At 34.5% G+C, this 12974-nt stretch overlaps 1 long non-coding RNA gene across 2 annotated transcripts; it reads right to left on the reverse strand.

The window, feature by feature from the left end:
* Window positions 1-7296: 7296 nt before the first annotated feature.
* LOC113336898 lies at window positions 7297-12743 on the reverse strand. 2 transcript variants are annotated; one of them, XR_003354043.1, is made up of 6 exons: window positions 12603-12743; window positions 11765-11839; window positions 10919-11021; window positions 10637-10804; window positions 10392-10473; window positions 7297-9933 (listed from the first exon to the last, which is right to left on the reverse strand). It is a non-coding gene; the product is annotated as an uncharacterized LOC113336898 (long non-coding RNA). The 2 variants fall into 2 exon arrangements; XR_003354042.1 differs by having other exon boundaries at window positions 7297-10473.
* Between the last annotated feature and the right edge of the window lie 231 nt (window positions 12744-12974).

A 12974-nucleotide genomic window follows, 5' to 3' on the forward strand; every position in this document is an offset into this window, starting at 1 on the left:
TGTGCACAATGGATAGAAGCAACAAGATTGATGAAGACGAGAAGGGCAAAACTAATGAGTTGATTCCAGTTTCCATAACATGCTTTCATGCGTTGATCATGAAAACAAACTACCAGTTCAGATGTCATCACAGCTGGTAGGAAACCTTCTTCGAGACTTTGAAGTAGTTCGTGAACAACTCGGGATTGCAACAAGGAATCTTGATTTTGAAAAAAACTAAAGAAAACAACTGATGAACTCGTCCATGTTCAATCTCTAGTTGCTGACAGGGTTTAGGGTGTTTCAAATCTTGTTTCTTGGTTCTTTTTGTTACCTAGTATGTCTTCTTTTTGGTTAGTTGGAAGAATAACTAGTGCTTGAATAAATGATTGTGACTACACATAGCTATTATTTTCATCTTCTTGTCTTTTTTAGGTTTATTGGTTTAAATTCTAAAAATTTTGGAGGATGATGTTTTGCAGTATTAATCTTTATGATTTGATATATTGCAATTTGTTATGGGATATTGGTGTTTACGTCCGTGAACTATGTTTGTCCCATATTTGTCAAAAGTAAAGTCGTTGTGATCGGTATTCACGTACTGGTAAAAGAATGAATAGACTTTTGACAAATACAAAAGTTAAGCCTATATTGTCAAACATTTGATGGAAGATAGGTTAAAATATTTTGTTTTCAAGGATTATGTCTATTGTGTCGTTATGCAAATAGTGATTGAAGATAGAATGAATCCTTGTGTATTCCGCAGTATTGATCATCCTGATCCATATTTTATGTATTACTGTGAGGCTCCGTAATGCATCTTATGTTGAGCACTATACAACCAAGTTGATTTTTAGCTTAGTTGGTGTTCCGTGAGATATGTTATGTCGAGCATATTGAACTAAATTAATCATCTTGTTTGGTTATTTAGTTATTGCTCCGTAAGTTTTCTTATGTCGAGCAAAACAAATGACAATTAAATTGATTACTTTTATTTAGTTTGGTTGTGTATTCCAATTAGATTAATTATGGGTTCTCTTGTAATTAATCTAGTTGAGTATTTTCGTGTCTCCATAAGTTCTCTTATGTTGAGCATAATCAATTGAATTGATCACCTCTTGTGTTTAATTTGATTGTGTATTCCGATTAAATTAATCATGGGTTTACTTGTGATTAATTTGATTGAGTTTTTGGATATAGAAAATCATTCTCATGGTTTTTGGTGTCCAATAAAATCCTTCTTTTCTTTGAAATTAAGGTCGCTCTTGTTGTTCTTTCGGGAATGACATCAAATGGGGGAGAGTTCTTTTGAACTTGTGCTTAATGGTCATATCTTGAGGGGTGTGCGGCTGTGGAATTTAGAGGGGTTATCTTGTATCTTTAAACTCCTTGATGAATGCATTTAGCTTCGGCTTTATGATTGCATCTAAATTAGTTGGTATGTATTTTTTCTTTGTCATGAAATGTCTCTCTCGGAAATTTCATTATGATCCCGTTCTTGTACCTTTGCCAATTTTATTGACAAAAAGGGGGAGAATTAATATGTAGTTCATACTACAAATACATATGGTTTTCGGATCATTATGTAAGGGGGAGTGGTTTCCATGTGAGATGGAGTATTGACTAAGGGGGAGTGATACATATCACCATAGTATTATTGTTGAAGTTGTGATACAATTGAACTTTGACGCTGTGTAATAATACTATGACACTGTATAACAATGATCGAGAACTATGTTTTCTCATTGTTATAGCTACGGATCTTCAACAACGGTGATGCTAAACTTACAACCTTTGGGATCATTGGAGTACTTGGAAGTGACGAAGATTTCGAGGAATGTTGAAGATTAGACATGTGGAATAGGAGCTACTAAAGTTTCTTTATCTTTTTTGTATTCCATATGTATTGATAGTTTTGTCACTAAAATTGACAAAGGGGAGATTGTTAGAGCATTGCTCGGTCGAACTCGCATGCGTTGCTATCTCAAGCATGTTTGTCAATGTTAGTGATCAAAACTATAAGTCTTGATTTCTAGTCTTTATAGCTAAGTCTCGGACTAGGATAGAAAGTGTAGTTGATCAAGGACTTCATGGCGATTCATCATACAAGTAGAAGAACTACTCAAGGAACCGGTGGAACTTCTCGACAAAAAGGTATGTGAAGACTTGAACTTATCTGTCACTCAAAAGTCTATCTACTTATCTCCTACTCTTTGAGACAAGAAGTCGTATGCTATATATATAGACTTGATTACACATTTGGTATTTCGAGCGAGTATACCTCGCCTATCTATATCTCGAAATATGTGTTGGTAAGCTTTTCGCTTCGATCAAGTTTATCTTTACCATGTGACGAAAGTCATGATATGTTTCAATCATCTTGAAAATTGCTTTGACGAGAAATGGTGTAACAACTATAACGTCCTCTAAGAATGTTTCAATGATTGAAATGAGAGTTTAGATTACATAACCAATGGTGGACATAAGCATTGTTGTGGAAACACATTTATGTATAAGTCCTATTCCTTGAACCAAAGTTTGCGAACTTTGTTGATCAAGAGAACCGGAAGAATGGCGTGAGCCAAGTCCGCAAACTGTCGAAGTTCTCAAACCCGAGAATTTGCTGGAGTTGACAAATACTTGCGTGAACTAAGTCCGAACCCAGTCGCGAACCGGCGAAGTTCTCATACCGAGAATTTCTGCTGGAGTTTGTAAACTCTGCCCGGTAACTTAAGTCCGCGAACTTGAGAAGGTTAATATCTGAAGATGATTTCTGAACTTAAACTTAAAAGACTAAGGAATGCAGTTTGCAAACCGTGGCTATAAAAGTTCATGAACCGATTCAAGTGAATCAAATCATCTTTGCTTCAATTGTGTCTTGTGTAGTACATAAGATTTTCCTTGCAATTGAACAACTCTCTAACTAGTTCATTTGAAGTCATTTGAACTAGTTATGGTGAAGAAGAACATGGTTGATATGAAATGCTCATATGCTAACCTTTTGGTTAACTATTGTTGAACCAACAAGTGCATATGTTGGGTACGGTTAACAAACCTAGAAGCTGCATTGTCAAGTGTGTGTAACAAGCTAAGTTTTCGATCTAACGGTTGAGAAATATTAGCTTGAATCTAAATCAGTTTTCATCTAACGGTGAATATTGAATGCTTTGTTACTAAGCTAACATTGATTGCAAACCCTGATTTGAAAGACTATATAAAGAGACATCTAGTATTGTGCAAAACTAATCCCCACACCTTATGTGTGATACTAGTTTGCATGCTAGAGTCGATTCTCCTTTAACCTTTGGTTTTCTTCTTCTAAAACCAGGTTAACGACTTAAAGACTTCATTGGGATTGTGAAGCCAGACCGATACTACTTTTATCGTAGTTGTGTGATCTGATCTTGCATCTTCTATCGTACGAGTACAATCATATTGATTGTCTTAAGATTGATATCTCCGATAGGCAAGATATAAAAAGTAATCACAAACATCTTCGTCTCATTGTTTGTGATTCCACAACATCTTGTTTGGCTACCATACGATTAAGATTGTTATGAGGTGATTGATTAATCTAGGCTTTTCTTCGGGAATATAAGACCGGATTATCAATTGGTTCCTGTTCACCTTGATTATTATCAAAATACGGAACAAAACCTTTAGGGTTTATCTGTGGGAGACAGATTGATCCTTTGATGGACTTGTCTGTGTGAGACAGATTTGTTTATTGTCAAAGCTTGCGATTTTGGGTCGTAGGAACTCTTAGTTGTGGGTGAGATCAGCTAAGGGAATCAAGTGCGCAATATCCTGCTGTGATCAGAGGCGTATGAGCATAACTGTACCTTGGATCAGTGGGAGATTGATTGGGGTTCAACTACAGTCTAGTCCGAAGTGAGCTTGGAGTAGGATAGTGTCTGTAGCGGCTTAATACAGTGTGTGTTCAATCTGGACTAGGTCCCGGGATTTTTCTACATTTGTGGTTTCCTCGTTAACAATATTTCTGGTGTCTGTGTTATTTCAATTTCCTCATTATATTGTTTTATATTTATAATTGAAATAATACAGGTTGTGCGTTAGATCATCAATTAGAGTAATCCAACCTTTGGTTGTAGATTGTCATTGATTGATCCTTGGATATTGGTCTTTGGTACCATCCAAGTTGTTCCTTGCATTTGATTAGAACTCGCAGTTCCTGCTTGAGTAAATCAAATCAAGAGAGAGATATAAACTCGTTGATGTACTTTTAATTGATTGAGTCTTGTTGATTCTCTTAAAAGTATATTCGAGTTTGTCAATACAGATTGCTAAGCGAAATATTGGGTGGTGTTGTTATACCCCTTGTTTTTCACCTTCCTTCTTCAAGTACTAATGCTCCACTCATGTGTTGAATAATGCTCCACTCCTGTGTTAAAGTTCCCTTGTATTGAAAAGTACTATGGACCATTTCCTTTTAGATATCTTTTATCATGACTGCAACCAAGATTGGTAAATGCATTTGAAGCATTATCATACTCTCACACGTGGATACAAAATTATCTTGACAGTTTATCATCTCCTTAATTTATATAAATCCCTCAAGTCTGGGAGGTTCAAGCAACAGAGGGGATTTGCACCATTCCCTCACCACTTCTTCCAATGGTTGATTTTTTCTTGGATGATATGGTTAATTTCTCGTCAATCCAGTGCATTTCCCCACACAAAGACCATGCATATCCATTTTTCTAAGATAATACAGATAAATATGTTAAAGTTCTTATTTATAACGTTTTGTTTACCCACGTCGTCATCTTCATCTGATAAAACAAAAAAATTTATTTGAACCATATGATGCAAAACTTTCGACAATAATTGTTTGGTAGAGAAATTGCTTTCATATCTGTATCGAACCCAACCGCTATCAATTGAACAAGCATGCTCCGTACCGAACCACGATAATAGTAACATTTAGTGCACGGTTGTATTTCGTGCGAGGCCATATCTTTTTTTTTTTGAGAGAGAGCTTCCTTTGTACGACGTGCTTGTTGTACACAGGGGCGGAGCCATAAATTTGCCTATGGGGAGGCAAAAACAGTTAAGGATAGGCAAAAGGAAAAAATTAGGCTTGCGATGTGAAGAAAATGGCTTAGGATAGGAAGAATTGGAATTGGGAACCATCCCAGTTGCCTACCCTTGCCATGGGTTGGCTCCGTCACTGGTTATACAACTCCTCGACTCATGTCAACTCCTCGACGGTTTAATTATTTACGTAATAAGACTTACCACATAATTAATATTTATGATGAAGTATAGAGGAATATTTGCAAGGCGCATCCTCTATAATATCCTTCACTGGAATCATTGAAGTATAGTTTCAAATTCCGTGAAACTGGTCAGTAGTTATGCAAAAATTTGGAACTGACATATATGTCATGGTTATCATAATATAAGTTTTCCTTTGTTGCTCTCGTGATTTTTTTAAATAAATGTGTGAATTTATTTTTCCTGTTCATTTTTCCGTTACATATAATTTTAAACAATACGAGTATACAACAGAATTCAATAGACACATCACTGATTTTTTCAATTGATAATAGAGTTTTAGTGATAAAGTTTACTAATTAACCATCCCTAACGTAACGCTGCTACATTTTCCGTTTTTGTTTAGTACCCAGTTGACTTCAATGATTTTTCGCAACAAAAGATAAGGATATTTTTCACAACAAAGGATAAGCAAAATTACAAATAGGGGGTGCCGGATTTTTTGGAAGTGTACCAATATAATATAAGAAAAAAAAAACATTTGCCTTTGGGTTGATATACCCCAAACAAAGGTACCCATTAGCAGCTATGGATATGTTTTTCCTTATCCTTCATTTTTTTTATTTCCTCATAAATATTATAAATTAAAAACCGTCTAAAAGGATAACTCAAAAATAAGTTAGCTTCATTCCGTTGAAAGTTCGCCACCAATTTTTTTATGTGGACTCCCAATTTAACTATATTCAGTGTTTACTGAACCATAGAACTTAGGAACTGATCTGTGATAGTAGATAAAAGTCGTTTAATGAATATAAGTCTCTTAGAAAAAGCATTTTTTCTCATTCCATAGTGTTTGAACTTTTGAAGGCCTAAGAAAAATTCAACTCAAAATATGCTTTGCTTAGAGTGGCTATCTCTACATCATGGATTTGGATTAAGCCTCAATAGGAGAATCCATTGCTTCTTTTCAGGTTACCAACCTCACTTACAGCAAGATAATGGCAGAACATCAAATTTTAGGATACTACGCATGATAGCCCTAGAAATTCCCATTATTCCTCTTTCGAGTTTTATTGAAATATATTTAGGAGCAAGATTTTAAAGTCCTATCTCCAAGTAGTATAATTGTGAGTACATCAGTCCTTGGAAAACTGTAATGTCTTACATCTATATGGACGTTATAATTTAGGGAGACTTTAACACTATAAGGATTGATATCTCTCAAGATCATGTATGCTTAACAACACTTGTCGCTGATATCATTATTTTCACCCAAGGAGTTTTCAGAATTATCATAAGAACATTGCCATCTAATTGGGGATTCCTTGGACTCCTAGTGGGGAGAGCATAATTATCACCATACATATACGACTGAAAATAAATTAGCCTATTTCTCGCATCTAAAAATAACATTGTGTTTTTTTTCGTACTTCTTTATGTATCGAAAAGCACCTCATACATTCGTCTTTTAAAACTCTTTATCTAATTTTCATCCAATACTGGTTTATACACTCAGTACATATGCTATTGAATATGTTTTCGGATTAATGATCGGTCTTTATAGTCATCATAAATGTCTTTTAGTTTCTCAAGTGGTTCACATAGCAAAGGAATTTATTCTCTCGTGACGACATCATCTCCTTAACTTTGGATGAATTGGTTAGTCTTTCATCAATCTCATGTAATATTTCCCAACGTAAACATGTATATCCGGCGTTTCAAGATATTGACATGTGCCTAAGGTTTTTAAAATTTTAGATTAACAATTCGATATCCAGTCCCCGTTATCATCATTTGATGAAAAATAAGAAACCATTTATATACTCACGTACATACGCAAGTAGAAGTTACAAAATACTATGATTAATTTATGGTATATGTATTTTGCTAGAAGTTGAATCTGCAGGTCCAATATCACATTGCTAGACGACGTAGACGTATTTTTTTACATTCGTCGGTATATAGGTCTGCAATCAAACTATTATTCTTAAGTTAATTCTTTTTTTTTTTGCTCGGCTTCTTAAGTTAATTAATAAACAAAAGATTTATAGAGTTTCTACTGTATTAGATACAAAGTGGTGAGAAACACAGTATATGTTCTTCATAAACTTACAATTAATCCTTTTGGATAATGTAAATTAAGATTGTACCAAGTAACTCTGATTCGAGTAATATTTGAAATATACACGTAAAGGAAATATACAATGGATACTTCAAATGGTTTCTTCATGTCCCCTTTCTTAGTTGATCTTCTATGTAACAAATAAATAAGTAAACAAAACCTACAGCTCATTCTTTCGTGTCTTCTTTTGTGGAGTATCAGGAACTATATGAGATAAGAAATCAAGTGATCGCTAATTACTTGGAATATATGTTGCTGATTCTCAGTAAATCTCTTGTGAGTTGTGGTGGTGGTATCACCTGACTTAAATGAAGTGCTAGATATTTTCAGAGACTTGGCAGTATGGAGGTGCACCCATTGTTCTGCCTGCTCTCGATGACCCAAAAGTATGGGCGACAGATTCTAATGAACAGTAAAGAACATACCTCTCAGTAGCACTCCAGCGGGGATCCAGTTGCAAGACCAAATCAATATGGGGCAAGTAGAATGACCTTCTCGTGCTCTTTCAGAGCCTTTGCTCCTATTTAAGTGGCTCTATCGTCATCATATCCAGGCAGTCTCTTGCAAAATTCAGTTCCTTTACATTTAGCAACATACTTTGTCCAAACATAAGCAGAGTTACAATATGCAGTTTTAGAAAGTGAAAGACAAAAACTGTTCTCTTGATATCTAGCTAGTTTGCAGCTCTGTGTTCCTTCTCGAGAAGTGAAATAATCAACAAATATAGTAACAAATGAGAATATTCAAGTGAACTGAAAACTGACATTGGAACTGTTGCGTGCCTTTTTCTTTTTCATCTGTTTAGCAGTCTTAGCTACACCGAAGTTCAAAAAAAAAAACAACAACATAGCAGTGAAAATTAAACATCTAGAGTGAAACTCAGAAGTAAGAGGTAGACATGCCTGCAAACTTTCTTTTCTTGCAAGACTTCCTCCGTTTTTGTTCAGATCAGACGATTCATTAGTTGCATCCATTGACATCCAATAGAAATTGCAGCATGACCATATTTTCTTCATAAAAGACCATATCCACCTCTAGAAATATGACCACCAGTTCCAACAGTAGAACATGACCCAGCAGAGAACCCATGTAATTGACTTGACTTGGCAAAAACCTGCAAGAAAACACTGCAACCGTTTCTTCTGGCAGCCAAATTTTGAACTTTTCAGTCGGGGCAATGTCTATGGGTTAAATAAATGATCAAAGAAAATTATATACAAAGGCGTCTTTTAAATAACTTCGTACATTTAGTTTTTGAAATGGGTCGTAGCATGGTCCTCAATCGAAATATAGATCCATATCAATGAATTGTGTATTATTTGTGTATGAGTCATATGGCTTGGAACTTCAAGTTTCAAATCTTTACTCATCACTATCTATATATGAGTTAGATAAAAGCATGAGACAAAGAGCAGTCGGATTTCAGAAGTATAAGTAAACATTGAAAGCCCATATTTCGAAAGCTAAAGTACCTATTTAATACTCCAAACAACAACAGCAAAAGAAGTCTTATGCCTAAAAGCAATACAAAGCAGAACACTCAAGACCAAACAAAATACCTTACTAAGAAAGGAGGCAAGGTACGAATAGTTTGATAAGAATATGCAGCAAAAAGTCTTTTGGATACATAAAATACACAAATTAGTATACATAAAATACACAAATTATAAGACAGACAACGATAAGAGATTTTTTTTTTCCAGTATTTATGAAATAACAATTGCATGTAGATTTAATATAAATTCAAAGCTTATCAAATAACAATTGCGCGTAGATTCCTTATAAATTTAAAGCTTCAGATAGCACATCCTAAAATATAAACATACAAAATTCGAGGAAGCCGTAACCTTGTAAACATTTGGGAAAAAAAAATTGAGTTATTTTGTAGAAGGGTCGTATATTTAGTAGCTAATTAGGGTCTGGGTCGTGAAACATGCAATTGCTGCATTTAGGTCGTAGACTAACGAAGACTGTTACAAAACTGTTAGCAGATTTTTTTCTATACGATACACCCTGACCATCGGTTGACTCGTGGTGACTGTTAGAGTATTGTTAAAACCCACACTTCGCTCTCTTCTATCTTCTTCCGTCTTCCTGAACTCAATTAATCAATCAACAAGTCTTCCCGAACTCATTTAATCAATCAACAAAGTAGTGATTCAACAAAACAACATTAAAAAAATTAAAGTCACTCCCATCATATGTTCCAATTAATCAACTGAATTCATAAAAAAACTAAATCAAATGGCAAATGCCTATTCCATTAAAATCAACTAGGAAAATCAACTAGTCCACAATTCAACAAAACCCATTGATATAGATTGCATATAACAACACAAACACTAACAATTATCAATTAAACAAAAATAAAACTTAAACTGTTTTTTAATTTCCCAGGTTTGAGATGAAAGAGCTTAGGAAATCCATATTTCGTAACTCAAATTACCCAATCATTACAAGCTCCGCAACACTCCTCTGATCCTCTCACAAATGGACCTTACCAGAACTACGGATTTCATTTAGGGACTTTTATTAAGGTTCGCAGAATCGGTTGAGAAATATCAGACACACTTACTTCCTCCGCGATGATGAATCTATAATCATATTGAAGATTTATCAGTTGAAGAAAGATATGCTAGTTTCTAAGTACAGTAGTGGTGTTTCTGGTTTACAGTGGAGTGGATACGGTATGGTAATGGCTGAAAAGAGGGGATGGAAGATAAAGAAGATCTCTAACCATACGCACATTTTCATCATCCACAACTATTTAGTAAGGGTATAATATTTAATATTTAGTCAGTGCTTCAAGTTTTCACGGGGGTTAAACATGGTTAGGATATAATGGCAATATTACAATTTAATAAGGCACTTTGGTAAAGTTTTCAAACGGTCAAAGGTAGTCTACGACCCTAACGCATCAACTGCATGTTTTAGGACCCAGACCCTAATTAGGCATAAAACATATGACCCTTTTACAAAATATCTCAAATTTAAATGTAATAGTTACTCACTGAACTCGAAATGAACTGAAAATTTAAATATTTATATATACCTCGACCATGAGGGGATTCGGTACACAATGAGTGATCACCAGAGAGCAGGAAAACTAAATCCAGTGGGCCAATTGACGGTACCTATGAAAGCAAATCAATATTAATATACATCTTATAATTTCACAATTAGCATATTTCGATGTCTTGCAAAAACATGCCGCATGTATTTCAATATTCATCAATTAAATCCTAAGAACAATCACTAATCAAAGTTGAGAAGATTTTAACCACATATAAAAGTTACCAGGTTGATTCAAGTCTCCTTGTTCAATATGTTATGTGAGATCAATCCATTAAGCCAGTTCATGGATTCGAAGTTGCAACAGGTGTCCCAACTGTAATGCTCAGCAGCACGTCATCCAGGGACTCAAGAGGCTCGAAGGTCCAACTCATAAGGACAGATGTGCAAGATCTGCCAGGAGAAAAAATCCATCTTTAGCCCCGACCAAATCAGTATGTTAGATTGATACTTGGGAAGATAAAAAAAAATGTGCAGAGCTCAGATTTAGATTTTAGAGATACCTACCCATCAGCTAACTCTGTGCATGATTATTTTTAAGCTGATATTCCAAGTGAGATAGCTACTGACCTCGCACAATCGGAAATAGCAGCACCAGTAGATTTACAATCTAATAAGATATGAACTTCGAATCAAAACTAACATAAAGAGTACGGTACCCAAATCCAACAGCCTTGTCAAAATTTGGAAATCTTATAATTAACAAAAAAGCAAAATAGCTAGAATTCCAATGCAGACAAAGAATGGTTCATGATCAAGCCCCGCTAAAACCATACTTAGACGCGAGCTGAAGCTGTTCTGTTTATGTGAGAAACTCATCAAGTATATGTCCTTAACAACTTTTGTTTTCCATCAAATCAGACACATAACCATATGAAAATTTAAACTATTTCGATCTAACTGGATCGACGTATCAAACTAAACTAACCCCTATTTGCAAATTCGACTAAATTTGCTAAAACAATACAAAATATTGGACATTATGTACCTGCAAACAATCAGTTCGAATCCACTAACTGAGTATATAGCACGCTAATGAATTACAAATAAGAAGAGGAGTTTCTTATCTGAATTGAAACCTAGACCTAGAAAATCGTTAGTGAATTAAAACACCAAGTTGATGAAGATGATGGAAAAAATCTTGTACATCGTTTCGAGATGAAATCTAGTACCAATTTGCAGGATTAACCATTGCCCACAAATCAGTTGCAAGAAATACAAACACCTCTATATAAAGATACGAAAGTATTGATTTGAGATACACTGCTGATATAGTTTAATTAAAAAGAAGAATCTAAACCAAAAAACACTTAATAATACAGTTGTAGTTAGTGTTTTTATTTATGTGTGTACCTTCTTCGTTTTATTCCTCTTCATCATCTTCTTCTTCCCGATTCTGAGTTGCCTCAAAAAGCACAAACTAAAACACTGCAAAAAATCAACGAACTTTTGTAAGGAAATACAACAGATAAGCAAGGAAGAACCGCAAAAAGAAAACACATAAAGCAAAAATCGAGGCGTTTTGCACGAGAGATCAATACTGGGTAAGGAAGAATGAATTTTATTACGAAATCATGTGTTTCGAAATAAAGAAACGGAAGCATTATAAAATTGAAGTTCAAGGAACACAAAAAACTCAACAAAAATATCTCATACCCCCAAGTTTCTCATTCATCATAATCACAGATGTGGTGGGTCAGTTAGGTAACTCTTTGCAAAAAGAGAAAACACCTAACCTTAAAAACATGGACTGAACTTGGTTGATGTTCATGATGATGGAACATTAAAGATTAATTTCACTTAGGCACTTCCACAAAAACATAAGACTCTAAATTTAAATGTTCCTCTGCTCTCGTGAAACCCACAACTAATTGAAGGGAAATTAACTTCATCATTTCTTCAGATATACTACAGATTTAATTGATTGGTGAAGTTGCAATAATGGACGATGTTGTCATCTGCATAATGAATACATTTGACACATCCGAATGTGCTGTTATTTCTTACTAAAAGGTATTCGAGTCGAATAAACTAAAAATCAAAGTTATAGAAATAACAATTGGGCATCAAACTTGAAACAAACATCTAAATTGCACCAACAAAATTAAGGGAAAAGATAAATCAAATTCAAAGGTAATTGAGGTGACGATGACAGCCACGTTAAAAATTTGAGCGAAGAAAATCCAAATACCTTTATCTATTGGTAAACAACAAAAAAGAATCTGATTTCAATGAATAAAGGATTTAGCTTCCAGTTTGTTGATTCTGCTATGAAAGTTGTTGGACTTTTTTGGAAGTTTTGCTATGGAGATCTTCACAAATCCTCGATGAGTAAAGCTAATTCAAAACATAGATAAATTTAGTTTGTGATATCTTTCAGCCAGGGTTTAGAGTTCGTAGATAAAGAAAAAAATATCAAAACTAATTAAAAAAAAAAAATTTATACGATACCTAAAAACATAAATTGCATCCAACTGAAATCTATCAGAACCAAATCCGAGATAAAAGGAACAATGAGAGAAGGGGAAATTGGTATTATGGTTAGTTACTTGCCTTGTGAGAG

Source organism: Papaver somniferum, unplaced genomic scaffold (assembly GCF_003573695.1).
Source record: "Papaver somniferum cultivar HN1 unplaced genomic scaffold, ASM357369v1 unplaced-scaffold_154, whole genome shotgun sequence".
NCBI lineage: Eukaryota > Viridiplantae > Streptophyta > Magnoliopsida > Ranunculales > Papaveraceae > Papaver > Papaver somniferum.